General features: G+C 38.7%; 1 long non-coding RNA gene across 1 annotated transcript in view; it reads left to right on the top strand.

Moving 5' to 3' along the window:
• The first annotated feature begins 4,260 nt into the window (after positions 1-4,260).
• Positions 4,261-26,517, top strand: part of LOC135983982 (uncharacterized) — a 66,436-nt gene continuing 44,179 nt past the window's right edge. Inside the window, exon 1 of the long non-coding RNA XR_010601878.1 lies at positions 4,261-4,355. This is a non-coding gene — a long non-coding RNA (uncharacterized LOC135983982). The remainder of the gene's footprint in view (positions 4,356-26,517) is intronic.

Below are 26,517 nucleotides of genomic sequence, written 5' to 3'. Positions count from 1 at the left end.
AAGATGGTATCCAATGAATGGGCATTAATTCCTTCATACATAAATGTTTAAATTAAACGGAAAAGGTCACTTAGAACTAAACAATGTTCAACCGTAAAAGACAGCAGAAAATGAAAATCCAAATTAGGCTCAGAGAGCTAGCATTTGTTTCTCGTGTCAGACTGAAAAACTTCAGCCTTACACTGGAATAATAGTCAACAACTCTAAAAATGGCACTGAGAGATTTGTTCATTCATCGATGGCTAGAGTCATTCTCGCTCATGTAATATGGTGTTATTTAGACTTTCCCGTGCCAAAGAGACCTTCTGCGTCCTAGGCCTTCTGTGCTGAGAGTTATACGAGGGAGGGCAGCTTTAACAGGTGGCTGGTGGAAGCTACTATAGGGATAAGCTTAAAGAGTGAATGAATACTGTCATCCTACCCTGACCCTTACCATCCCCACCCAATATTTGCGCTTCTTTAGCCCTCTACCAAACAGGCAGGTATTGTTGCTTTGTGTCATTGCAAGCACTCCACCACAGTAGGTCCTACAGTTAGATCACACCAGTATAAACAGGGATCAATCTATCTATTAGTCTTTTAGGCTTCATCCTGACTGGGAAAAGTGGTAGACTTTTACGTCAGGATTAGCTGGCTCTTGTTAGCTGATTGTGACCTAAATATGACTCCTTTCCTAGTCAGAATGAAACCTTAGGGTGGAAATACCGTGTGGGCAGAAGTCCTGCCCAAGGCCCTTCTGCATCAATAGTAGCATTTTGCTTCCATAGATCTCAAAACTCTTTAAAAAGATGGGCAACTATCATTATTCACATTTTACAGATAGGGAAATTCAGGCCCATGGTCATACAGCAGGTGAGTAGCAGAACTGATAACGGAACTACCATTTCTTGACCTCTGCCAGTCCCATTCTCTATCCTCTGGACCATGATGCCTCCTTCTGGGGATTAAATGACTCAGAAGAGTCTTGTTTAGGCCCCCTGCACAGGTATAACTTTCTCCCTTAATTGTTCAACAACACGTTTGCTCCAGTTACAAGGCAAAAGAATATTTTAATTTCCAGAACTGCAATAAGTTCATGTTCAGCACACTTGGTCAGGAGCAGAATTCCATTTGAATTACTTTTGCCAACTCCTTCTTTCCTGATTGTTCCTTTCCACAGGTCTGAGTCTCATCCAACAGGTGCATTGAAATCCCCCAGAAGGATGATCTTGTCTGTTGTAGGGGTCTCCAATAAAATGGTTTCCAACTGAGAATAAAGAACTTCCTTTACATTCTCATCAGCATCCAATGTTGGTGCATAGGCACTCACAATAGTTGTCTGTTGATTTTTTGTGAGCCTCAGTCTTAGTGTCATAAACTGCTCATTGATGCCAACTGGTACCTCAGAGAGGCACCTGACGAGATTGTTCTTTATAGCAAAGCCCACTCCATGCAATCGGGGTTCATCTATAGATTTTCTCTTCCAGAAGTAGGTGTTTCCTCCTTTCTCCTCCCTCACTTGTCCTTCATCAGCTCTTCTAGTTTCAGACAAAGCAGCAATATCGATGTTAAACCGACTCAATTCAGGAGCAATAATGGCTGTATGTCGCTCTGGTCAGTCGCTGTTTGAGTTGTCCATCAGGGTACATACGTTCCAAGTTCCAAAGTTGAAAAGTTTCTTACATTTTTGACCGCTGAGGTGGTGATCCTGCTGGATGCGGCTATCTAGCCGGGAAAAACAGAGGCAAGACTATTTTTAGGGTACCTTTTCTAACCCCCTCCCCATGTGGATGAGCAGAGAGGAAGCAAGATGACTGTATCACACACCCACTGCCTGTGTGTCAGTCTGTGAATAGGAACTTCCGGATTTCACTGTCCTGTTCCCGTAGCCACTCGCTAATCGCTACTGGACTTTTGACTTGTGCAAATGTTATTTTCCCAAGAACTGGAAGGAGCCTGTGTGGGACTTCTTTTAAAGTGGGGAAACTGGTGCACAACAGTCACCACACTACCCTTGACAGATAGAGAACTTGAAACCAATGGCATGGACTCTATGACAATTGGAAATCCTCCATTTGCTGCAGCCTTCATCCACCTTCACAGCCGTTGTAACATTACTCAACAGTTTCACCTCCATTGTGCAGTTATCCTCTGTCTGCTCTGCTGTTAGGGACTTCTTGGATCACACTTTGTCTGGAGCCTCGCCCTTGACCGTTCTGCCATGGGTGACCCTAAGGGAGTACGTGACTCCAGGCAGTATCGCTCTTGGGGTCAATGAGACACACAAGCCTCTCCACCACTACAAGGTGGTGATCTATAGAGAGGTGTATGTGCATACAACCTTACTGAACTGCAAAGGCTTATAGAGTATAGTTAGCAGTCAGCCAGGCTTTGCATCATGGAAGAAGTGGGTTGTCCTGAGGATAGACTTAAAAGGGGTGAGGGTAGCAGGTAGCATCCTAAATGTTTCACTGCTACTTTATGTAACCTTTTTTTCATTTTAAAATTTGCTTCTGTATCTGCAGAAAACAGTTTAGCCAAAAGATTTTCTTCTCTTAACTCCCTCCCTCCCCTTTCTTTCTTTCTTTCTTTCTTTCTTTCTTTCTTTCTTTCTTTCTTTCTTTCTTTCTGTGGCCATATAACTCAGCATGCCACATGCCTTTCTGGGCTCTGAGGGAGGCAATAGAGCTAGGATACAGAAAAAGCAGCCTGTTCACCTTTCAACAGTGTTTCTAATGGGTACTCTTAAAAGTACTTATTTTTTCAACTCGTACATAAATTACTAATTAAATCTCCATGTTTCTGTGTTTGTACTTCAGAACTGTTACAATATATAGATGACTAAATAAAGATTTAGTGACTCAATGTCACACAGCAAGCCATCAGAGACAGAAATTAGAACCCAGGTCTCCTACCTCATCCACTGTATCAGGATCCTTGATCAAATCACTTAATAGTTGTATGTCGAATGCTTCATGGCAACCCTATACCACATGTGCTTCACTAGCCCATCATCTGAGGCTATAATCCCAAGGGAGAGAAGCTGGGCAGTCATTCCTTCAACAACAGATTACACAAAGTAGGCCATTTTTTCTCCTGGTGTTACTGCACAGTTGGAGTCATACTAGGAATGAGTTTGGCCCAACATGTGACTTTTGGAAACTGTACGTGTACACTGTGGAATCCTCCTGGGTGCTGCCACAGTACTAACCTCACTTCTCCCTGACCCATGGGGTTCATTTACTCATATAGGGCCAGATCCTCAGCTAATGTAAGTCAACATAGCTTCACTGAACTCAATGTAGCTATGACACTTTAACCCGCTGCAGATCTGGAGAGTGTTCATAGTCTGACAGGTAGGTCAACTTGTTGTGAGATGGATTGTCTCTCCCATAGTGAACCTTGAGTCAACACATACAGATGCCATTATAAAGAAAGCTGTTTTGCATTAAGTCACTGCAATTAGCTACCTGATTATTTTTAGAATGTAATAAACAGGAGGAAATGGTCACATTTCAACCTTAACTATAATAATTGCTGATTATTATAATAATTCACACAGCATGATGTAGGTACTTCCAAAGGGAAGGGCAGTAGTCAGGCAGTTGTTGAGATTTTTCACCACACAACATGGTGAGGAATGGAAGCTGTAGACAGGAATTTCAAGGTAATGGATTTTAAAGATTTTTATCAGACAAAAAAACCCCACAAACAATAAACTGCTTGGAACTCAATTCTTCAACTACAAAATAATGAAGGACTGAGTTGACACTACTGGGTTTTGAACCAATGTTTTTTTTTTTTTTGGCATTTCATATCTGATACCAGGGCAACTAGTTTGCTCTTTGATCTGCAGAATCAAAGCTCATAAGCAGTTTTTGAGACTTTGTTTTATTTTTATTAAATAAAAAATACCTTCAACTTGGTGATGTGCTGCTGCTTCCAAAAGCATGAAAAAATGGAAGGGCTGTAATTGAAATAATTCATGACATTTAGAAAAAAATGGTCTTGCACATTTTTAGTGAAGTTTAATAGGAAGAAGAACTCTTGCTGTCTCAACTCTTATTCATTATTTCTAGTCCTACGGACAATACATTTCCTCATTTCTCAGTAGGGTTTTCAGAGAAAAACCTGCTAACACTAGTTTCACTTTGATTTTGCCACATACAAGACATGTATTTTTAACATCAAATAGAGCATTGATTTCTCCCCTCCCCCCCACCGTCTACATAAAAATAGACCTTGCCTGGCAGTCGGACAACTTATTTCTTAACTGGGTATATTTAAAGGATCAGATGTTTAGCTTGTACAATTAGGACACAGTCAAGATTGAAGGAAGACACACTAAAGGATTTCTACAAGATACCAGCTGAACTGTGAGCATTTTCAACATATTTATTTTTAAAAAAAGAATTGGAAAGAGATCAATTATTTGATATGTTGAAATAACTGCTTTATTAAATCCAGAAGTTATAGTGGGTTTTTACCATATGCAAACTGAGTATCAAAAACACATGACGTGAGATTATTTAGGACTAGATTGTAAAATGATGGTCTGCCCAAAGCAAGGGCTAATGTGCTTCTGCACTATCCCAGGAGCATAGCAGAGAATTAATTGTGACTTCATAACAGTCCTTTCCTCTGAGGGATGAGAAGGAATAATGTATTACACCCCTTGCTGCAGAGCAGCGTATTTTCCTCCCCCTTTCAACTCCAGCCAGCCAGTGAAAGATTCAATGAGAGGATCCAAGGCTCCCCCCAATATCTGCTCCTCTTCATCCTGTACTTGCTTGAATACTGGATGAACAGTTTTTGTTTCACTTCCTCCCCCAGCCGGCCAGAATTGCCATCTGAGTACTGTTTACTCAGCCTAACAATAGAATAAATAATGATGAAGCAGATTACTCGCCTTCCTAGCCAAGCCCTTGGTGATAATCTAGCCCTTAATGTAATATCAGATACAATAATTTCCCTCTACATTCACATCCTTATCTACAATAATTAATTTGAAGTGTGACCAACTGAACAAAGCACATTTTACACACATTTAGCTACAAATCAGAGAGCTAATGCAGGGTTCTACCTACTGTGTTCTCAGATTTAATTTAAACACCAAATCCTGGCTACTGATCTGTTGTGTATTTATTCCAACCTGGGGATTTTCAGGAAATTCAAGCAAAGGAAATGAATTCTGACATCAGATTATAGGTGCATTAGTATTTCTACAGGCCTGAAGGGAGTCTGGTGGGATGGTAAAAAATGAGCAGCAGCGATTATAAAGCATATTTGGTCAAATTCTTCATGTTTTCCCCCTACTCTTTTAAATACTACATAATATTATATTGTTTAATTGGAGAATCAGTAAATTTGCATGTATTTGTGACTCATATACCCATGGTGGCACCCATCAGGTAGAAAAAAATCTATTTAAAAACAGATTTTTGATTTTCAATCAGATTTGTTGTTGTGTTTACATTAAATATGGGTTGTTATTTTTAAAGAAACCTATGTTAAGGCCTAATTTTACTATTATCTATTTAAATCATTTAAATTAACTTTAAAAAGTAGTAGGCAGTAGTACATGTTTGCTACCAAACTTTAAGGAAAGTCCAACCACTGAGTAGGCGGCAGTCACTGGTTAAGCAACTGGAACCAGGGTTTTTTGAAGTGCTAAATGAACTTTTGGCGTTCGTAGACTCTTCTGCAGGTGTAGAGAGAATATTTTCTTCATTTCAGTTTATTGATCTAGTTTAGTTCAATGACTAGTTCATTGAAAATTAAAAAAAAAACAGTTGGGAGTTGAACAAGCAGGAACACTTATTTTCCTCTTCCAGTCTCTGAATAAACTCCAGGGTTGAAAGGATGAGATCTTCTAGTTTTAAAATTTTGACGTGCATAGTGACCAAAAATAATCAGTTCAATTCACTAACTACAGATAACATTTCCTTTGTTTAATGAGAGACAAGGTGATGGCATAATATCTTTTACTGGACTAACTTCTGTTGGTGGAGGAGACAAGCTTTCAAACTTCACAGAGCTCTTCTTCAGGTTTGGAAAAAGTAACTGGAATGCATCAGATAAAAAGAAGGTGGGACAGATTGTAAAGCAGAAGGGGTTAACACATATAGCAAGAAACCACTGAAAATGAAGAGTGCAATTAACACCTCTTCAGTCATAGGCCAGAGGAAAGTTAGTAGATCACAAATGTTGCAATGAGCCCTAAAACCAGTGTCTTTGTTGAGACCATGTTTTTCAGTATCTAGCAGAATTATGAATTTAAATGTCCAAGCTCATCTTTTGAAGGTGTCTTGCAGGTTTTCTTTGAGGACAAGGACTGATAGGTCTATATGGAGTGCTCACTTTGTGAAAAGTGTTTGGCCGCTGGTGATAGGGTATTTTTTGTCTTTGTAATTTTTCTATGTAAATTCATTTGAGAGCATAGAGATTGTCTAGTTTCACCCACATAGTTGTTGTTGAGATATTTGATGGACTGGATGAGGTACACCGTATACGGGATCTTGAAAGGTATGTTGTGGGAGGTATTGATCATCACTGCAGAAGAAATATGTCTGCAGGTTTTGCATCTGGTTTTTTTTCTGGCATGGTCCCATGCCACTTTGAGTCCATATGTCTTGGTCTGTGAGGAGCTTGCTTCTGATGATGAGCTTGGTGAAGTTGAGTGAGAGAGGGAGGTTGAAGGCCAGAAAAGGCAGTTGAGGAAAAAAATATTTTAGATGTGATCTCCATCAAGTATAGGTTTAATTGTCTGATGATACCCCCTATGGGTTCTAGTGTGTGGTGGTAGATGACAACTAGGTATATGTGGTCCAGTGTTTTTTTCTTTTTTTCCCCCAACTCTATTGAAGCTGGTTCTCAGTGGGTATCTGGATGTTCCATTCCATGATGCAATGTACTTTTCTGATGGAGTACCCTTGTTTGATGAAGGTGGTTTTAAATTTGTTAAGGTGTGTGGATTTTCTCCTTGGAGTATATTCTGTGGTATCTGAGTACTTGGCTGCATATAACAGCTTTTGTCCATACTACTAATAATATGTGTTTACCGTTCAAGTGGAAACAATTCAGTCTTCTTCAGAAATATAACAGATTGACTTGAATAGAAAAGATATAACAGTGATAGAAAAGTGATGCATTGCTCTCTCAGATGGAGGCAAAACAAATTGTCCTTCATCTTGGCCATTCATCCTGTCTACCTTGCGATCTATAAATTGGACTAGGAAATATTCAGAGGATCAGAAAACTAAGAAGCAAGAAACTTTTTGGCTCACGAGACACATTATTTTAAAGATTTTGCAGCACTAAGTCTTATAGCTTTCTCTCTCTCCTGCAATGTAAAAGATAAACCACATACCTAAGAGTGCTTAAGTACAGGGGCACAAGCATGACACAACCTATCGGTCTTCATTATCATTGTCACTGGAACAACTATGGGAAGACCTTCAAAATGCATGGAACTGAGAATATGACATGCAGTATTGTGCTTGTGGTACAGAAAGAGGTTAAAGGAGGGGACGTGGAGACAAAGGTACACAAATGCACCTTTTCTTTGAGTGTATGTTTGCATAATTTTCCTCTGCTGCTCAGAATACAGAGAGAGAGAGAAAACCTATTTAGTAAGTCAGATGACTTGTACTTTTAAAATAGACTCTTTTCATGCTGTTTAAGCTTTGGACAATACTTGTGTCTTAAAGAACTTGAATAATGCTGTCTGACTATTTTTTGGAAAACAAAAAAACACTTTCATCAGGCTGACAGTTTTGCAAAAACTGACAAATAATTTTTCTGTGCAGAATTTTTGAAATACTGTGTTTTGATGGCTGAGCGTAGATGTTTTAGATTGAGGGCGCTTCTTGCTTCGAGGGACAGTGTTAACCTTAACATGTTTTCCTCATTTTTTTAGTTTGCTTTGTTTCTAAAAACACCTTAGATAGTGAAAAATTACTTCTGTTTGCATGTCAACTTTTTTTATCACCAATTTGGCAGCTTGTTTTACTTTTAGTTTTTCCATTTGTGGTTTTCAAAGTAGAGGCAGAGGTATTGACATCCTGTTTCTATTTCCTGCTCACATGCACGACCACAATCACATCATTACATAGGTTTCCAGACCACTGCTCTTGGAGCACCATTTTATTTGCATACCCTCTCCCCCCCAAAAAAGCTACATTTGACAGTGTTGTGCCCTGCAGAAATGTGAATGTTAATTGGCCAAATTCTCCCTTCAGAATCTTATGTAGCTAGCCAATGCTCATTGGTTGAATATTACATAATAGACATCTCTGCATGCTTTTTACATTGGCTGGCTATAGTGCCCCATTCATTTTAAATAGGCATTATTGGTTTTTAAAGCATTTTGCCAATATAGTCAATGGCTAAATTCAAAACCTTCCTCATGAGTTCTGCACTGAAGTGTATTGGGACACACTAGGAAGAAGGATGGGTGTTTGTATGGGGACTAGTATTTGGGAGACCTATCTGTGACAGATAGAATGCACACAAGCATATCTTGAGATCACTATATTTAAGTTTGTCTATATGTTTGAGCCAGTCCTTGAAAGTATGATGATACGGGCCCACAAAATTTTCATGTCATGCTGTACTAAGTCAAATACCTTTTAGAAGTCTAAGTACATTATATCAATGCTACTACCTTTACCAACCAAACTAAAAAAAAAATAGTTTTACAGGATATATTTTCCATAAACCCATGTTGATTGGAGTTAATTATATTATCCTCCTTTAAGACTTCATTAATTGAGTCCAGTATCAGCTGCTTGACTATCTTGCCCAGGACCAATGTCAAACTGACAGACTTATAATTACCTACACATCCCATTTATACTTTCTAAATATTGGCACAGCATTAGCTTTCTTCTGGTACTTCCCAGTATACCAAGACTTATTGAAAATCAACATTAATTGTCTAGTGAACTCTTGAGACAGCTCCTTTAAAACTCTTGGATGCAAGTTAACTGGACCTGCTGATTTGAAAATGTCTAACATTAGTAGCTGTTGTTTAACATCCTTCTGAGATACTAGTTGAATAGAAAGAGTATTGTCATATGATATGACTACTTCATCTTGCTTTTGTTCCTGTAAATATAGAACAGAAACATTTATTATATACTTCTGCCTTTTCTGAATTATTCTTGATAATTTTACCATTTCCATCTAGTAATGGACCAATACCATTGTCAGGATTCTTTTTTGTTCCTAATATACTGTAAAAAGAAACACACACAAAAACTTGTTATCCTTAACTCTGCTAGCCAGAGTGTCATTTCTGCTTGTGTTCTTTATCAATTTTCTATAATTTGTGGCTTCTGATTTATATTCATTATTATCAACTTCCATGTGGGGTGTGTGTGTATATATATATATAATTATAATTATATCTGCCTTCATTTCTTCTCTAAACCTGGTTGATTTTTTTTTTCACTAATATGGCCTTCTTTCTCGATTGTGGCCATTTTTGCATCAAGTTAAGTTTTCTTAAACAATTCTGAATTATCATTCACATGATTAAATTCTTCCTCCTAGATTATTTGATTCACAATTGTTTTCAGCTTTGTGAAATCTGGCCTTTTAAAGCACAAAGTTATAGTCACTTGTACCTAAGTTACCATTCATTTTTAGTTCTGTGTTCAGTTCCTCTTTATCACTCAAGATAAAGCCTAATATAGAATTCCCCCCATGTTGGATGCAGTACTTTTTGAGTTAGAATATTTTTTTTCTACAATATTTAGACTCATAGACTTTAAGACCAGAAGGGACAATCATGATCATCTAGTCTGATCTCCTGCTTCAAGGGGTTTATATTTTATTTACATAGGTAAAAATAATCTTGATTTCTTTAAAGTTGTTTTTAGTTAAATATTAATGATCTAGATTCCATTCTGAGGTCAAATGTGAGTGGTCCATTGACTGTAATTGGTGCTGGATTTGGTACATAAAGGAAAATCCTTCCAGCCACTCTCTGCAGCCCCTTCATCATTTGCCATTTTTGAATAAAACTGCATTTCATAACATGAACTGATCTTCTTTTAGCATCATACACAGTTATTTCCATATGGTGTGATCCTGCTTTACATTAAAGAGAGGAATGTATAATTCTAGAGCCTTGAGATTTTTATCTGACCCATGGGAAGAGAGTACCTTTATCACAGGAAAATTCCAAGGAATTAACACTGCAGAGCAGGAAACCACATACAGGATAAAGTAGAATGTTTAAGGCTTCTAACTATATAACCTACCCACAAGGCCTGCTTCAATTGTTGCAAACATTATTTCCTCTAACCTTCAGGCCACTTTTTTTAAAGGAGGCCTGCTATCTACACAAGTGTCCACATATATATGTGCACAATTGCCTTGGTATTTGCACATGTAATCTCTTCAGGAAATAACTGGGTCATGAATCAATTGAGTATTTGCACACATAATCACTCAATTTGCATGCAGGCCTTGAAACTGCTTTCTTTAAAAAATTAGGACAAATTTTAAAAACTTTCCCCTTGCCAGCCAATGAGAGCTGCGGGGGCAGTGCTCTGAGCACCCTCGCTTCCCCCACACGACGGAGTAGCCTAACATTGAACTGCTTCCTCCACAGCACTTCCAGCTGGAAGGCGAGAGAGTGTGGGTATTGAAACTGAGTCTCCTCCAAGGCAGTGTTACCAGACTGGCTTTACTTTTAAACTTTTTGTGAACTTCTGTTTTCTGGAAGTCTGCAGGCTGAAAGTAAAGATTGCTGTGTCTACCAGCTGGTGGCCAGATGCTAAAGTGAACAGAAATTAACAGAGCCCCCTATCTAGTGGCTGGATTTGCTGTATGTATCCTGGATATTATTACACTATCTGAGATTTAAGCTTGGATGCATATTTTACAAGCACTTGACACAAGTTAGACACTCTTCTCATGTAGGTAGTCCTGCTCACTTCAATAGGTCTACTCTGAAGCTATCCTGGTATATGGGATTGGCACCATAGGGAGGCTCAGCTAGGAGTTTGTCTAAGTTTGTTTCAGATGGGATCACTCAGTGAATATCTTCTCCATATTATATTTGCTTTTTTTTTCTTGAGGTACTGTTAATAACTGATAATGACAATTAGGCTGCCATGCAACCAATTTATGGTAGAAAAAGCTATACAGTCATACTTAACAAAGCAAAACCAAAAAGCCTATATACATGTATGCTTTAAAGCTTCTGTCCCAAAACTAAATAAGCAGTCACAGATTCAATAGTTTCTTACTGTAATTTGATACTTTTAGCAAAACATTTGCACTTAACAATCACTAACGCAGGTAGGCATTGAGTTATACCTGCATATGGTAAGATTGGTGCATGCGTGGGCATCTTCAGACTTGTACAGTTCTAGGTAAGGAGCTTATAGAATAACAAGTCTTTTTTTGGTATAAACAGGCTAATGAAACCATAATATTCATGACCACTAGTTCACATTTAAAATTATTACTGATAACTTTAATAATTTGGAGTCTTTTATCTATCTATCTATCTATCTATCTATCTATCTAGTTCAATATATGAAACAGTTAGTTGCTTTCTTGAAGATGTTAACTATACATATGTTTAGTATCTTCATGAAAGCAACTAACTGGGGGACATTTTCAGACCATTTTATAATAAAATTTAATTAAAAGCATTAATAGTATCAAACTTTTTCAGTTACCCTTTTTGCCACAGAAAAAAATCTTCATTATAAAGTCTGTCTTTTTGATCTTTTTGGGGTCATTTTACATCCGCATATTTTAAAAAAATGCTGCATTCCAGAGTAGAGATACAATTCTACTAGTAATCTTTTATGCTTGAGGCCAGGGAAGTGGTATTAAGCTTGGTTTTGAGACCGGATCAAGAGCAGTAGCTGTAAGTTGAAAAAGGAAAACAGACAAAAGGCTTTAAAGAATAGAAATGCTGAAATCCCTAACTCTAACTCAGGCTCTCTGTTCACAGCAGCATCTGTTTCCTTGTTAATGGTCTGGCTGGATTGCATCCAGCCAACATATCCACTATTAATTTAAACCTGTACAAAGGTTTGAAACTTCCCAGTGGATTCTTCTGAGACACTTTCAAAGCAATCTGAAACATTTTCAAATAATAAAGTGTAATAACTTTTCATTATGATGATATTAGTGAGTTGTGTGATAATGAATCATTCATTCTAAGATGAGATTCTTGAAGGTGAGAGATTAAAAAATAATGAGCTAAATTCTGCACTCATCTGTCAGAACTCCCACTGAAAACAAAATAGTAAGGACGGCAGAATTCAACAAATAATTCATTGTAAAATTCCTCTGATTAAGAGAATACAGGTCTAAATTTTAGAAGAGACTACTGACTTTGGGTGCCTAACCTGCGACTCTTTAAAGCAGCCTGATTTCTCAGAGAGTGATGAGCAGCCACCTCTGAAAATCAGGCCTTGATAAGGTGGCTCAAATTGAGCACCCAAGATTCAAGACACCCAAAGTCACCAGTCTTTTTATTTCAATTTGGACTTTGTACTCTCAGAGAAGTAGATATACAGAAATTTCACATTCATAACTGCATGCAAATTGCAGAATAAAGGTTGACTACTAATGAGACTTAGGCGCCTCACACTTTTTCAGTTTAAGGCAGCATCCTTTGGAGCATAGACTCCCGCTCCCATGTTTGAAAAGTCTGTGGAATTTTACAATGTGACAAATTGCACTAAAAAATCTGCTAACCTTTCCTGTGAGAGAAAGCAGCTTGCATGACTGCAGGTCAACATGCCTAAATGCTGAATAAACTGGTTTGTATTCAATTCTGTTGATCCATACAAGGCAAGGACCAGCTGAATGTTGATCAATGCACCCAGCTCATAGCCCAGCACCATTATGAAACTACCAGACCGGTTATGGCTTGTGAAATGTGTGGAGGGGGACACAAGATTGCAGCATTAACACACATAGACACAGCCCTATGTAGAAATGCATGGCTATACATGAATGGTGGGCAATCTGCAGCCCGCGGGCTGCACGCAACCCATCAGGGTAATCTTCTGGCGGGCTGCCAGACAGTTTGTTTACATTTGCATGGCCACCTGCAGCTCCCCGTGGCTGCGGTTCACTGCTCCCGGCCAATAGGATCTGCGGGAAGCAGCGCGGGCTGCAGGGAGGTGCTGGCCACCGCTTCCTGCAGCTCTCATTGGCGGGGAACGATGAACCACGGCCACTGGGAGCTGCGGGCGGCCATGCAAATGTAAACAAACTGTCTGGCAGCCCGCCAGTGGATTACCGTGATGGGCTGCGTGCAGCCCATGGGCTGCAGGTTGCCCACCACTGCTATAGATGGATGACTCCAAAGGAGATAGACGAGACAGAGGGTTTGAAATATTAGTCTTATTCCACTGCTCACTGTGATTTTACTGAATTTGCACTGCTGAGACAATGTTCCTTGTCAGTGATTGCTAGGTACAGTCTTTCTGGAAAGGATCATTCTAGAGATAAGGAGGGACTTTTGCCACAGGGAAATAGAACTGGAAATTGAGCAGCCAATTAATGATGGTTGATATTTAACATAGTTCCCTGTCTTGTTGGAAAAGCCTAGTTGAGGTAATAAATGAAAGTTAGGATGCGGATGGGTAGTTCTTCGGTATTTTGGGTGGGTATTGTGGATGGGTAGTTCTTCGGTATCCCGATATCAGTAAATATGATGGAAAACTAGGGAATTGAAATATTAGCTTGGAAAACCTGCCAGTTAAATTAATGTTTATACACTATCTAATGAACTTTTTACTGGGTTCAGAGGTTCAAATAACCAGCAGCACTGATCTTACATCAGGTTAATCAGGGTGGAAATTTTGGGGGAGTGGGAAGGAAGAAATCAAGGAGGCATTTTACTTGACATGATAGAATTGTGAATCTGTACTCTAGTTGTGACACCTGTCAAATTCCTTTCTGCCTTGATTTGGTTTGTATCATTCACATGCCATGCGTTGCCACCTTCTGATAATTAGAAACCTATTTGTGAATAATAATAAACAGTAAACATTTGTTCCCAGATTCCCAGGAGATTATTTCTGTATTATATTGTAATAAGATGAACTACATAGGGTGTATCACATAGAGGTCACTGTGGCAGAGAGGTTGTGATTTATTTTATGTAAGGTTTTTATTATATACGTAATGATCATTAAGTTGTTCGATTAATGGTCTTAGAGACTGAAGACTTCTTGATTCTGTTAACTGAAGAGGTGCAGCACAGTCATTGGTAGTACAAGCTTCCCTGAATTTTCCTACCTCATGTGTTTCAAACCTGATCTGCCGGGATAATATGCTGAGATGAGACTGGTTCAGTCTTCATTTCCTTTGATCTCTGGTTAAGATTACCAACAAGATTGCAAAATAGTGCTAGTTTAGAAGGTAAAATAGCTATTGTGATGTAGTCATTTGTCCACTAGGGACTGGACTGAGTCCACAAAATTGTATTTGTAACAAGTTTTGATTACTACCAACTTTGGCTGCATTTGAACAAGAGACATGGAGGATCTGCTCTTCACCAAACATTTTGCAGAACAAAATAATTCTTGCATCCTAATAAGATGTTTCTGTAGTATGTGGTAGAATGAGGTGATATTACATTTAGAAGTGTTGATGACAAAACACAAATATCAACAGGCGTCTGCCCAAAACTGAACATAGGAAATTCTGATTTGGTCAGCTGAGGTTGCTGACTGAACTATTTGTCCCACTTTGTGTCTTTCTGTATTACATATCAAAAAGACCCAATGTCATAGTCTCAACTGTTGTTTAAATTTAACCACATATATGCACGAGCCTTTACATCTCTGTCCCTGTAACTGATGATCAATTTCCTCCCAGAATTGCAGCTACAACTATGCTGCTTTAAAGACAAAGGGAACCTTGTACTTCTTCCTTTGCTTTGAGCACAAAAATGCACATTTGAGGGTCAATGGCTTACATTTGTATTACTTATAGCAAAGAAAGAAACACATTTAGATGATAGCAAAAAGAAAATTCTTTCAATACACATCTTAAATCTCTGTAAGACAGACTTTTCTTACTAATCATTTTATTTTCTTCTGCCTTATATATTTGCTGTATTAAAATAAAATCTTTGTTTTGAAACTCTCAGGGAAAATTTTCAGAAGCATTGACAGGATTTAGGAGTCCCACTCAAAGTCAATAGGACCTGTGCTCTTAAATCTCTTTGCAATTTTGGTATTCTCCCCCCTCATCTAAATAGATATTAGTGATGTGAGAAGCATGGTGGGTTTTGTTTTTTGAGGTGAGTTAGCACCATTGTTTATGATCTGGGTTTTTAAGTGTGTCTCCATGGGAATTTCATTTTAAGTTACAAAAACTCTCATGTGAAAGTCAGTCTGGTTGGCATAATTTTACCTCTAACACACCCAGAAGTCTTTCCTTATCTTGTTTCTTTTGACACAACACTGCATATGTGACACTGCTATTATCATGGCCAGAATCAGCACCACTAATATCTTTTTGCACCACAGAACTACATCAATTCCCTGTTGACTCCTGATGTATCCTTTATTCCTATTGTGGCTTTCAGATTGACATGAACTTTGACAGATGCAGCTGTCTGATATATTTGTAGCTATCAGAAATTTAGTTGTCTGTTTGGGAACAAGACACAAATGCTGAATCTCAATTATCTCTGTTTTCCCATTCCCATTGGACTGTCTTTCAAGAGTGTCTCAGTATGCTACCTCTTTCTCAATAATCCTTTGAAGTCTTCTTGAATGAGCAGCCACCTCAGTTTCTGCTGTTCCTGGCTGTTTTCACCATTTAATAAATACAGATGAAAACTATATATCCATGCAGAAATAATAAAATTGGAGGCTTGTATTGGTTGCATGGGTCGAGGCCTACCAATAATTCATGCCAAAACATTGAAACTTCGGCACATAATCCCATATTTAGTCATTGGAAGAAGTTGCCTGATTTTTTTTTTCAGAAGTGTCCAACTAACTTACCTTCCTTTGACTTCACTGGGAGTACATATTGCACATGTACTGTGGTAGTGCCTATAAACCCCAATCCTGGAATAGGGTGCCATTGTGCTAGATTCCATGCAAACACAGAACAAAGTTATGGCCCCTTCCCTGAAAAGCTTACAATTTCCATACAAAACAAGAGACAACAACTGGACAAAACAGCCACGAGAACACAAGGTAACAGTGAGACAAAACTGGTCACCATGTAAAGGCACACCAATTGTCTAAATGTTGTGGAGTTTTTGGTAAGCATGATAGCAGAGGTATTTAAGCAGGGATTCAAAAGAGGACAATGATTTGCCTTGGCAGATGTTTCTTTGGAGCTCCTCCCATGCATGAGGAGCAGTATGGAAGAAAGCTCAAAGGTTTGAACATTTAACTCAGGGGTGATGAAGGCAGAGCAGAGATGGGGGAGTTGATATCTTGATAGTATAGATGAAATGATAGATAAGGCATGGGGATAGCCCATGACAGGCTTTGGATGTAGCTTGTGTTTGATGTGATGGAGAAGGGGGAGCTAGTGGAGGGATATGACAAGAGGGGTGACATGATCAAAGTGATGAGCCAGGAAAATTATCTTTACAGCAGCATTTTTAATAGATTTAATGGAACAATATTACATTTTGTCAAGGTAAGAGAGAAAGAGGTTGTACGAGTCAAAATTGTGAAGGCCTGGACAAGATACTTAGTTGTGTGTACGGAAAGGTAAAGTATTTTGCAGGTATTTGGCATCTCTAAAAATCAAACCAATAATTCATATGCATAAATATGGATTTAGGTCCTTAACTTTATTATTTTATCCTTAGCTTTTTCGTCCACAATGATCTTGTTAGGAATTTTAAAGGGTTCATGTTGGATTTTTTGCCAAAAATAAAATGGAAGCTAAAAGCTTGTCCCTGCCTCACTGCTAACACAGAGATGATTTTTTTTTTCATACCTATTGATATTGAAATTACAGATGTCAATTTAACATAGTCTCTTTTTGTGGAAAATTGAGCACAAGTGGCATAACTGCCCATCTCAATCAAATGAGGGCAAAATCAGCCATTCAAGGACAAAAAGACTTAGGTGACAGCTACCATGTTTCATAACAGAATTAAAGCAAAACTATGAAATTCACATTCTAAATGTGTGTCACTCCTACTTCAGCAGAAAAATTTGCTTACAGTTTCATCAAAATGTTTGAAGATCAAAAAAATCTTTTATGTTTAACCTGGCTAGCTACATTCCTCTCTTTGAAACCAATCACATTTAGCATGATTTGATGATTTCAAAACCAAAGGTTTACATAGTTCTAGTTCTCTCCTGAAAGAGAAAGTTTAGTTATTACATTTATATTTTTCCTGGGCAGAATTGATCATGGTTACGTTGATGTCTTCTATATTTGCAGCATGTGATTTATTGATAACACTAACAGAGTTACTTATGGAATAGAAGGCTCGGTGAGATTATATAGGTACAATATAATAATGAAATATGTGGACCCTCAAATGATAGTTGAAAAGCAATATCATAAAGTAGTCCAATCCATCCCTCCTTCATTTTGTTTATGATTGCTCAAATTAATTAAATCAGGCTCTTCATTCAATGGCATGTTCCACAGCATTCTACGTCCTGAAAAGCTGATAGAAATTCTTTATGAGTTAGCTGACTGGAATGTGATAATAACATAAGCTATGTTTCAAATCTTGACATGCCCCTTAAAAACCCAAATTACGATTTTGTGTTTGTCTATTTATCCCTTAGTAACAGCATCTCCTTGTAATTCTGCCAAAGGTGGTAAAAGCTGCAGAAACGTTTCTTTAATACATGAAAACATAATATGTTGCTGTTGATTGTAGTTATTACATTTTTGTTATGAGGTAACCGAGAAGCAGAATAAAGATGGTAGTCATTATTCAGAGTTTAATAAGTAAAAGATATAACAGAAGTACTGAGAGGAGTTGTAGTTTCAGGACTTATGAAGTCAGAACTGCAACAATTGTTTAGAATACAATGAGAAATCGCTGCAGAAAAGGACAAGAAAATAAGCATTTAGGCTTTTTACACTAACACAAATGCACAATTCATACTGCTATAGTCAAGGGCCCAGTATACTTTGTCTACTGCATCTAAATTGTATGGGGAGATCCCTGTATTCTTTATGATCAATTAACTTGATTTAATTGAAACATTATCTTACAGATTCATTTACACAAGTTGAGTATCTGGTTTAGATGTTATTAAGTGAATTAAAATCAAATACTAAAATCCAGGGCTGGCTCAAGGGTTTTGGTTGCCCCAAGCAGCCAAAAAACAACAACAACAAAAAAAGCAGCGATCGCGATCTGCGGCGGCAATTCGGTGGAAGGTCCTTCGCTCTGAGTGGGAGTGAGGGACCGTCCGCCGAATTGCCGCCGAATAGCTGGACCTGCCGCTTCTCTCCAGAGTGGCCGCCCCAAGCACCTGCTTGCCAAGCTGGTGCCTGGAGTCGGCCCTGCTAAAATCACTCCTATAGGTACACATTTTCAGGCCACAGACTCAAAGTAAGAACAAAAGCATTCCTGACAGCACTGCCCTGCTGGTTTGCACTTTTCAGTGGATCCCTTGATGGCTTCTCATACCCCTGAGCAAGTCTTTGCACCTCAGTTTCCCACCCATTATTAAGACTTTCTCCCTTATGTTGCCTGACCCTTTAAAATGTTAATAATTTATCATAAGGTAATAAGGTTCTTGCCCCAGAATCAGGCTGCACAGAACTAAAACTGAGGAGTTCAATATCTTGTCGGGAGCCGCAGGGTGTATGACAAGGACACTCACACTGAGGACAAAGTAAAGCCTTAGAAACTTTTATTAAAATCAGTGAAAAAGCTGGAAAAGTTCCAAGTCACATGAACAAACAAGAGTAATACGGTATTGGGGATATCTGTGCTATCATTATTTCTATAAGCTCTTCCATTTACATACCTACACCCTTCCTTGAGGGCCTGATGGTAAAAGACAAAGGAGCAGCCCTGTCTCTGGCATGCCAAATAAATCCGATGATCCAGATTCCTCAATGAGTTGAAGGGTCAAATGATGGAAAGCTAACAATGATAAAAAGCAGCTCGAAGCTTAAAAGCTAACTCCAGGGGGAGATTTGCCTTATCATAGGGCCTGAGCACCTTCACGAATATTCATGATAATGCTCAGCCTTCCTCACCCACATAATATTTATTAGTACAAATGAAAGCTATTTTAGCTCATTATCATACCAGTCACTCCTTGCTTAAGCCGGTTTACAGTTATTACTTCCATGTTCCTGCAGTTGCCGTTTACTGTTAAGTTGCAACTCCTGCCATTGAGCAATCTATGTTCCCCAAAATCTGAGGGTAACTGTCAGACTACTTATCTATCCAAAGGTTACAGTGGTTTACAATTTTTGAGAAGTCGTCTGCTTCAGAGATAAAATGTGCTATTTATTATGTATTTTGATGTGCTGAATTCAAATATGACAATTAAAACAACTGATTGGCTACTGTTTCTAAGATATTTAAGTTTTTACATTTTATGTCTATGTATATTGTGTAGATAGTAGAGTTTTAATCATAAATTGTAAACCTAGGTCTTTTCATGTGTTTATGGTTGTTTTACGTGATAATATTTCAACTGTCCTGTTTATGTAACACTTTAAAAATCAGCAAAAGGGTTATATAAATAAAATGTATTATGAAACAAAAGGCAAAAAACTACTATGTACATAGTTTAGTCCTATTCAGTGTCTACTTGGCGCTTCTTGGCTTGTCTCTTGTATTCATTAAATGGAGCATCTCTTGTCAATGTCCAGCAATAGTCTGCAAGCATTGCTGGGCCCCATTTGGCCTGATAGCGTTTCTCCATTGTTGCAATGTTCTGGTGAAATCGCTCGCCGTGCTCGTTGCTCACTGCTCCGCAGTTGGGTGGAAAAAAATCTAGATGAGAGTGCAAACAATGTATCTTTAGTGACATGTTGCAACCAAGGCTTTTGTATGCCTTGAGGAGGTTTTCCACCAAAAAGCTGTAGTTGTCTGCCTTGTTGTTTTCGAGAAAATTTATTGCCACTAACTGGAAGGCTTTCCATGCCGTCTTTTCCTTGCCACGCAGTGCATGGTCAAATGCAACATCTCAAAGAAGTTCACGAATCAGAGGACCAACAAAGACACCTTCCTTTACCTTAGCTTCACTTAACCTTGGAAATTTTCCACGGAGGTACTTGAAAGCTGCTTGTGTTTTGTCAATGGCCTTGACAAAGTTCTTCATCAGACCCAGCTTGATGTGTAAGGGTGGTAACAAACTCTTCCTTGATTCAACAAGTGGTGGATGCTGAACACTTTTCCTCCCAGGCTGCAATGACTGTCGGAGTGGCCAATCTTTCTTGGTGTAGTGGGAATCTCTTGTGTGACTATCCCATTCGCAGAGAAAACAGCAGTACTTTGTGTATCCAGTCCGCAGACCAAGCAAGAGAGCAACAACCTTCAAATCGCCACAAAGCTGCCACTGATGTTGATCATAGTTTATGCACCTCAAAAGTTGTTTCTTGTTGTCATAGGTTTCCTTCATATGGACTGCATGGCCAACTGGAATTGATGGCAAAGCATTGCCATTATGCAGTAAAACAGCTTTAAGACTCGTCTTCGATGAATCAATGAACAGTCTCCACTCATCTGGATCGTGAACAATGTTGAGGGCTGCCATCACACCATTGATGTTGTTGCAGGCTACAAGATCACCTTCCATGAAGAAGAATGGAACAAGATCCTTTTGACGGTCACGGAACATGGAAATCCTAACATCACCTGCCAGGAGATTCCACTGCTGTAGTCTGGAGCCCAACAGCTCTGCCTTACTCTTGGGTAGTTCCAAATCCCTGACAAGGTCATTCAGTTCACTTTGTGTTATGAGGTGTGGTTCAGAGGAGGAGGATGGGAGAAAATATGGGTCCTGTGACATTGATGGTTCAGGATCAGAAGTTTCATCCTCTTCCTCTTCCTCATCTGACTCAAGTAAGAATGATTCTGGTGCATCAGGAACCGGCAGTCCTTCTCCGTGGGGCACTGGGCGTATAGCTGATGGAATGTTTGGATAATGCACAGTCCACTTTTTCTTCTTTGACACACCTTTCCCAACTGGAGGCACCATATAGAAGTAACAATTGCTGGTATGATCTGTTGGCTCTCTCCAAATCATTGGCATTGCAAAAGGCATAGATTTCCTTTTCCTGTTCAACCACTGGCGAAGATTTGTTGCACAAGTGTTGCAGCATATGTGTGGGGCCCACCTCTTGTCCTGATCTCCAATTTTGCAGCCAAAATAAAGGTGATAGGCTTTCTTAACCATAGTGGTTATACTGCACTTTTGTGATGCAAAAGTCACTTCACCACAAACATAGCAGAAGTTATCTGCACTGTTCACACAAGTACGAGGCATCTCTGCTCACTTTGGCTAAACAGAAATGTGTCCCTTTGCAAAATCAAACACTGACAAATAGGAGAGCACGACACTGTATGATTTCTAGAGCTGATATAGGGCAATTTGTTCAGCAGAGTGATGTAAGCTTCGTTATGATTGCATCATCCATGACTTCTAGGAATAACATGATGCAATTCATATCATGTATGACGGAATACCAGCTTCAGATTGCATCATTCATTGTTTTGCCTAAAAAGCAAGTACTGTCCAAATCCAGTCATAGATTTATTCATAGATCCAGTCAAAGATGTATTTTAGTCATTTCTGGTTTAAATTGAGATCCCTTCCCTTTATAACTCACTTATCCTCCGCCATTCCCAAGTCAAGGGTCGTATATACTGACCCAATAGCATATCTTGAAAACTAGAGCCAATCAACAATTTTAAGCATAATTTTCGTTCTCAGTGACCCAGAATTAGTAAAGTTTGACTACATTTATTTCAGAAGCATTTTGGCTGTAGAGCAGTGTTATAGGCCTACAATACTTATGCTAACTTGCTTATGCTAATGTCTTACAGCATTGGCAGGCTGGCCACTGCTGGCCACCGCTTCCCGGGAACAGTGAACCGCGGCCCATGGGAGCTGCGGGCAGCCATGCAAATGTAAACAAACTATCTGGTGACCCGCCAGAGGACCACCCTGACGGTCTGCAGGTTGCCCACCACTGTCTTACAGGATACAGGACTGTAGGCTTCTTGTGTTAGAGCTGAATATAATAAAGGCTAAGCTAGCCCTGTGGGCTATACTTACTCTCACAAATACTGTACAAAACAAAACACAAAGCTATAACCCTAGGTAAGTTTTCTTCTGCAGGTTCAAACCTAGCTATGAGAAAGTTCCATCTTGCTTTTAGATGGCCTAACGTACATTCCACTGTTATTCTGCAGCTAATGAGGTAATAATTAAATTGTCACTTTTGTCTGTGTAATTGGTCTATAAATGGCTTGATAGCCAAGGAAGCAGGAGATAAGATGGGTCCCCTCAACTAACCAGACCAACCTCCTTACCATTAATGTTCATAGTGATCCTGGGGGCAAACTCTCCATTATTGATTAAGTAAACAGGTGTGAGATCCAAATCACGGACCTGTCCAGACCCACCTTGCATTTATGTTTTTAAATGTGAACTTATGTCTAAATCTGGTGGCTGATCAGGTCTTGGAGCACCATGCAGAAATGTCCCCTTCTGTGCATAAATCTGATGCCTGACACGGGGACAAATGTTAGGCACATGTATCCCATCAATTGCTCCAATATGGTTTGGGAACCCCATGCATGTAAAGCCATCAATTATTTCCTGAGCATTACCAAGCTTTAGAATGCTGCTCAACAGTACTACCTTCGTCATGGTAGCACAAACCTACATGACAATGTCACTAATATTCAATCTCCCCATGCTAAATTGGTTGACAGTGAACCAGTAACAGTGGGGTGGCCAGCTTCCAGATAACAATGATGACTCACTTCTCAACAGGTATGGGACACTGCATGTTGGCATGCTGCAGCTCCAGGGCTAATTCAGTGCAGATTTGGAAAAAAAAGTTACTTTCACCTTCCTGACACAACTGCTCCTAATATTAAGTCTACAGGAAAATTCTCTACCAACAAACAATGGCAAATGATGCCATTGAAATATGTGAAAATTATTCATATAGTAGCAGTTCCTCTTTGTCATCCTTCTCCTCCTCATCTATTGCTGCTGCTTGGGGAGCTGCTATTGTAGAAACATCGTCTGCTCAATGGTATGACAGTTGAAGTCCAAAACCAAAACCACCCCCAGTGCTGAGACCTCAAATAAAGTGCAAACTGCCTCATGTATTCACAGCTGCCAGTATAGTGGTTCAAAGAATTTTTGCATTCCTGCTGGCTGACAGCAATTCAAAAATGGTCCTAGCTTGCCCAGAAAGAAAAGACAGATGAGACAGAGTGGAATCATGGGATTTTGACTCCCAAGTCCCAGAATTCCACTGGCTTTATCCTGGCTTCCACCATGCACCCCACAATGTGCAGCTAGAAAAATCCCAGAATGCACAGAGCTCTGCAGTGAAGCAAAGTACATGGGATACTGCCCAATAAACTGTATGCTTAGTGCGCACCATGTCCCCACTGTGTGTACACAATGATGCAAATTGAAAGAGAGATCAGCTGTCCTGTGTGCTCTTAGTGAGGTTTACATACTGCACACCAGCTACTGTACATCCTCTCAGTGCAAAGTAAACCTCCTTGGTAGGCAAATTTTATGTTTACTTCTCTATTTAACTCAGTCTAATATGACCATATTTTCAGTTATTGATAAATAACATATTTGAATAATGGTACTGCATAACTGAATTTTAAATATCAGTCAGGCTTTTGGAATCTGTGAGGATGGAGAAGCAGTTTGGGATCGTGGGATAAGTAGAGTAGATGGATGTTTTTGCTGACATTTCAGTAGAGAAATAATTAACAATGTTGATTCTTAGTGTGCCATATTTAATTTTCAGAGTTAATGGTTCCTTGAAATGAAAGAGAGCTATTACTCCAGGCTCTGTGTGGGCTCTGGAAGACATCACTACATTGGTTTACAATTGGTCTACTCTTTTCTATTTTAACCATGAGGGCTAACACTATGATCATGATCCTGCAAAGATTTAAGCATGTGCTTAAGCATGTGAATGGTCTCTTCACTGGCAGGATGATGGCCCTTAATTGTAGCCACTGCAAAAGCAGTTTGTGAGTGAGTGTGCATGCATACGTGTGCGCGCACACACACACACACACATATATATGTTGCTCTCACTCCTTGAGGGCTCCCCTCTCAGCATATCACTGAATCCACTCTCTTCACTCCTCCTCTTCAATGTGTCTTTTAAGCTGTTGTAGAGGAGACTGCAAGGTGCTTTAGGCCACACTGAAGTTTAGAATTTTCAGAATAATATTCATGTCAAAAGAAAGAGATAAAACTTTACCTGGTAGTTACTACATAAACTCATGATGTCTCTATCCGTATAGAACACTGTTTTCACATAGGAAGTGATCACAGATTAAAGTTATGCATAAAATCTACCCTCAATTTTTTCGGATGCTATGTTATTGTAGCTGTGTTGGTCCCAGGATATTACGGAGACAAGATGTGTGAGGTAACATCTTTTATTGGACCAACTTCTGTTGGTGGAAGAGAAGGACCTGAAGAAGAGCTCTGTGTAAACTCAAAAGCTTATCTCTCTCACCAACAGAAGTTGGTCCAATAAAATATACTACCTCACCCACCTTGTCTCACTTCTTTTCTTTGTAATTCAGCATAGAAATCCATAGCTGGCATTTATGTGGAACAACAAATAACACTTTTCTACATCTGTTTCCTTTATTATGTAGAGAGAAAAATCATAGGATGCCAGACTCAAATTTAGAACATATTGAATTTTTAAAAAATAAAATACAAACTCTTACAGTTTCCCAGAAATGTAGCAGATCTCTTTTTGCTTTATTATAAATAAGTGCACCTGACAGTCAACAAGACCATCAGTGCAAAAAGCAATTAAATTATTATAAGAAAGCAAAGCAAACACTATTGGCACAGGTACATGTTCGGCTGCCCAAAAATAATCGTTCATTGTGTTTTTACAAACCCCAGCCAAGTTCGTTGCTTCTGCTTTCTAAGTTAATTGGAACTGGGTTTTCAAGCTTTTTGTTTTTGTAAAGTTCTAGAGTTTAAAAAGGTTTTGGAATCTTTTAAATAGCTTTAGCAAATAAACGTTTCTTCCTCTAATAAATGGAGAGAGGAGGAGGAAAGGATTACTGTCTCTCATGTATTTTTCATGGCCAACAAGGCTATTCAAGGTGACTAATGGATTTTTGGATCCCCAGCTTCAAACACAATAAAGGGGGCTGATTTTTCCAGTGGGTGGATGATCAGTACTTTTGAAAACGGGGCCCCTCTAAGGTGTCTTAATTTGAGCATTCAAATTTGTAAGTCACTTTTGAAAATCTTGGCCTGTATGTCCAAGCCATGTGTGACATTACACAGTATCTATTAGTCTTGGGTTATCTATTCCCAGAGTCACAAAATGGATTATAATGTCCAGTATCCTACTACAGAGAACTAAAATCCAAGGTCACTTTTACACCTATTGATTTATTCTTGTAACCAAAGTGGAGAGAAGCTGACAGAAGATCAGGTTGAGTACGCTTTAACTGTAGTCATGTATAATATTTTAGTTTCAAATAATCTATTTTGAATTGCACTGTTGGAAAATGGCATTGATGAAAAACTATTTCAATGATGCCTTTAATATGAACTTGTATAGATAAGGATATGATAGGCAATATTTTATGGATTGACGTTTTAAATTGACAAACAATCGGAAGCTGTACTTGGTTGCTATTTTTATAATGAAGTGCACTTGGATTAAAGCAGGATTTGAAATTAGCCGTGGCCCAAGGTCATTAATGTAATTACTTGGACATTTAAAATATATCTATATCATGCCTGCTGGGACAAAAGTAGAGTCACAGTTGTAGCACAATTAAGAACGAGAGTCTATGCAAAATGCTGCCAGACACTGTTAGCTGAAATCAGAACTAAAATAAACCCATTGTCTGATGCAATTGTGGCCACTGCTTATTACCAGAAAAATCACCCACAAAATAGAACTTCTTTTGATCATTCTTTCTAACTCTAGTACAATTTTATCTTTCTGTGAGAGTTAAGTCAATGAAATATGACAACTCTGATAATCTCATCTTTAAACAATATAGTATAGAACAGAAAGCAAAAAAAAAATGAAAATGTCAGCATATGTAAACAGAAAAACTTACATTTGTTAGATTCCCATAGGAATTGGCATAATAATCCATATATATGGCATTTAATGAAAGTCGGCAATTTATGGTAGAGATAAAACTACTACATGCTCAGAACCCTTATTTGATACATTAATAAAGATACTGGTTGATGTCCAAATATCTGATGGACTAGCAAAAGTAAAAATTATGTCCAAGATTTTTTAAAAGTGACTATTGATTTTGTGTACTTCAAATTTTGAGTACCCAAATTGATACTTTAC

Source organism: Chrysemys picta, chromosome 1 (assembly GCF_011386835.1).
Source record: "Chrysemys picta bellii isolate R12L10 chromosome 1, ASM1138683v2, whole genome shotgun sequence".
NCBI lineage: Eukaryota > Metazoa > Chordata > Testudines > Emydidae > Chrysemys > Chrysemys picta.
The sequence above is the reverse complement of the archived record's forward strand: the minus strand, read 5'-3'. Positions and strand labels throughout refer to the sequence as shown.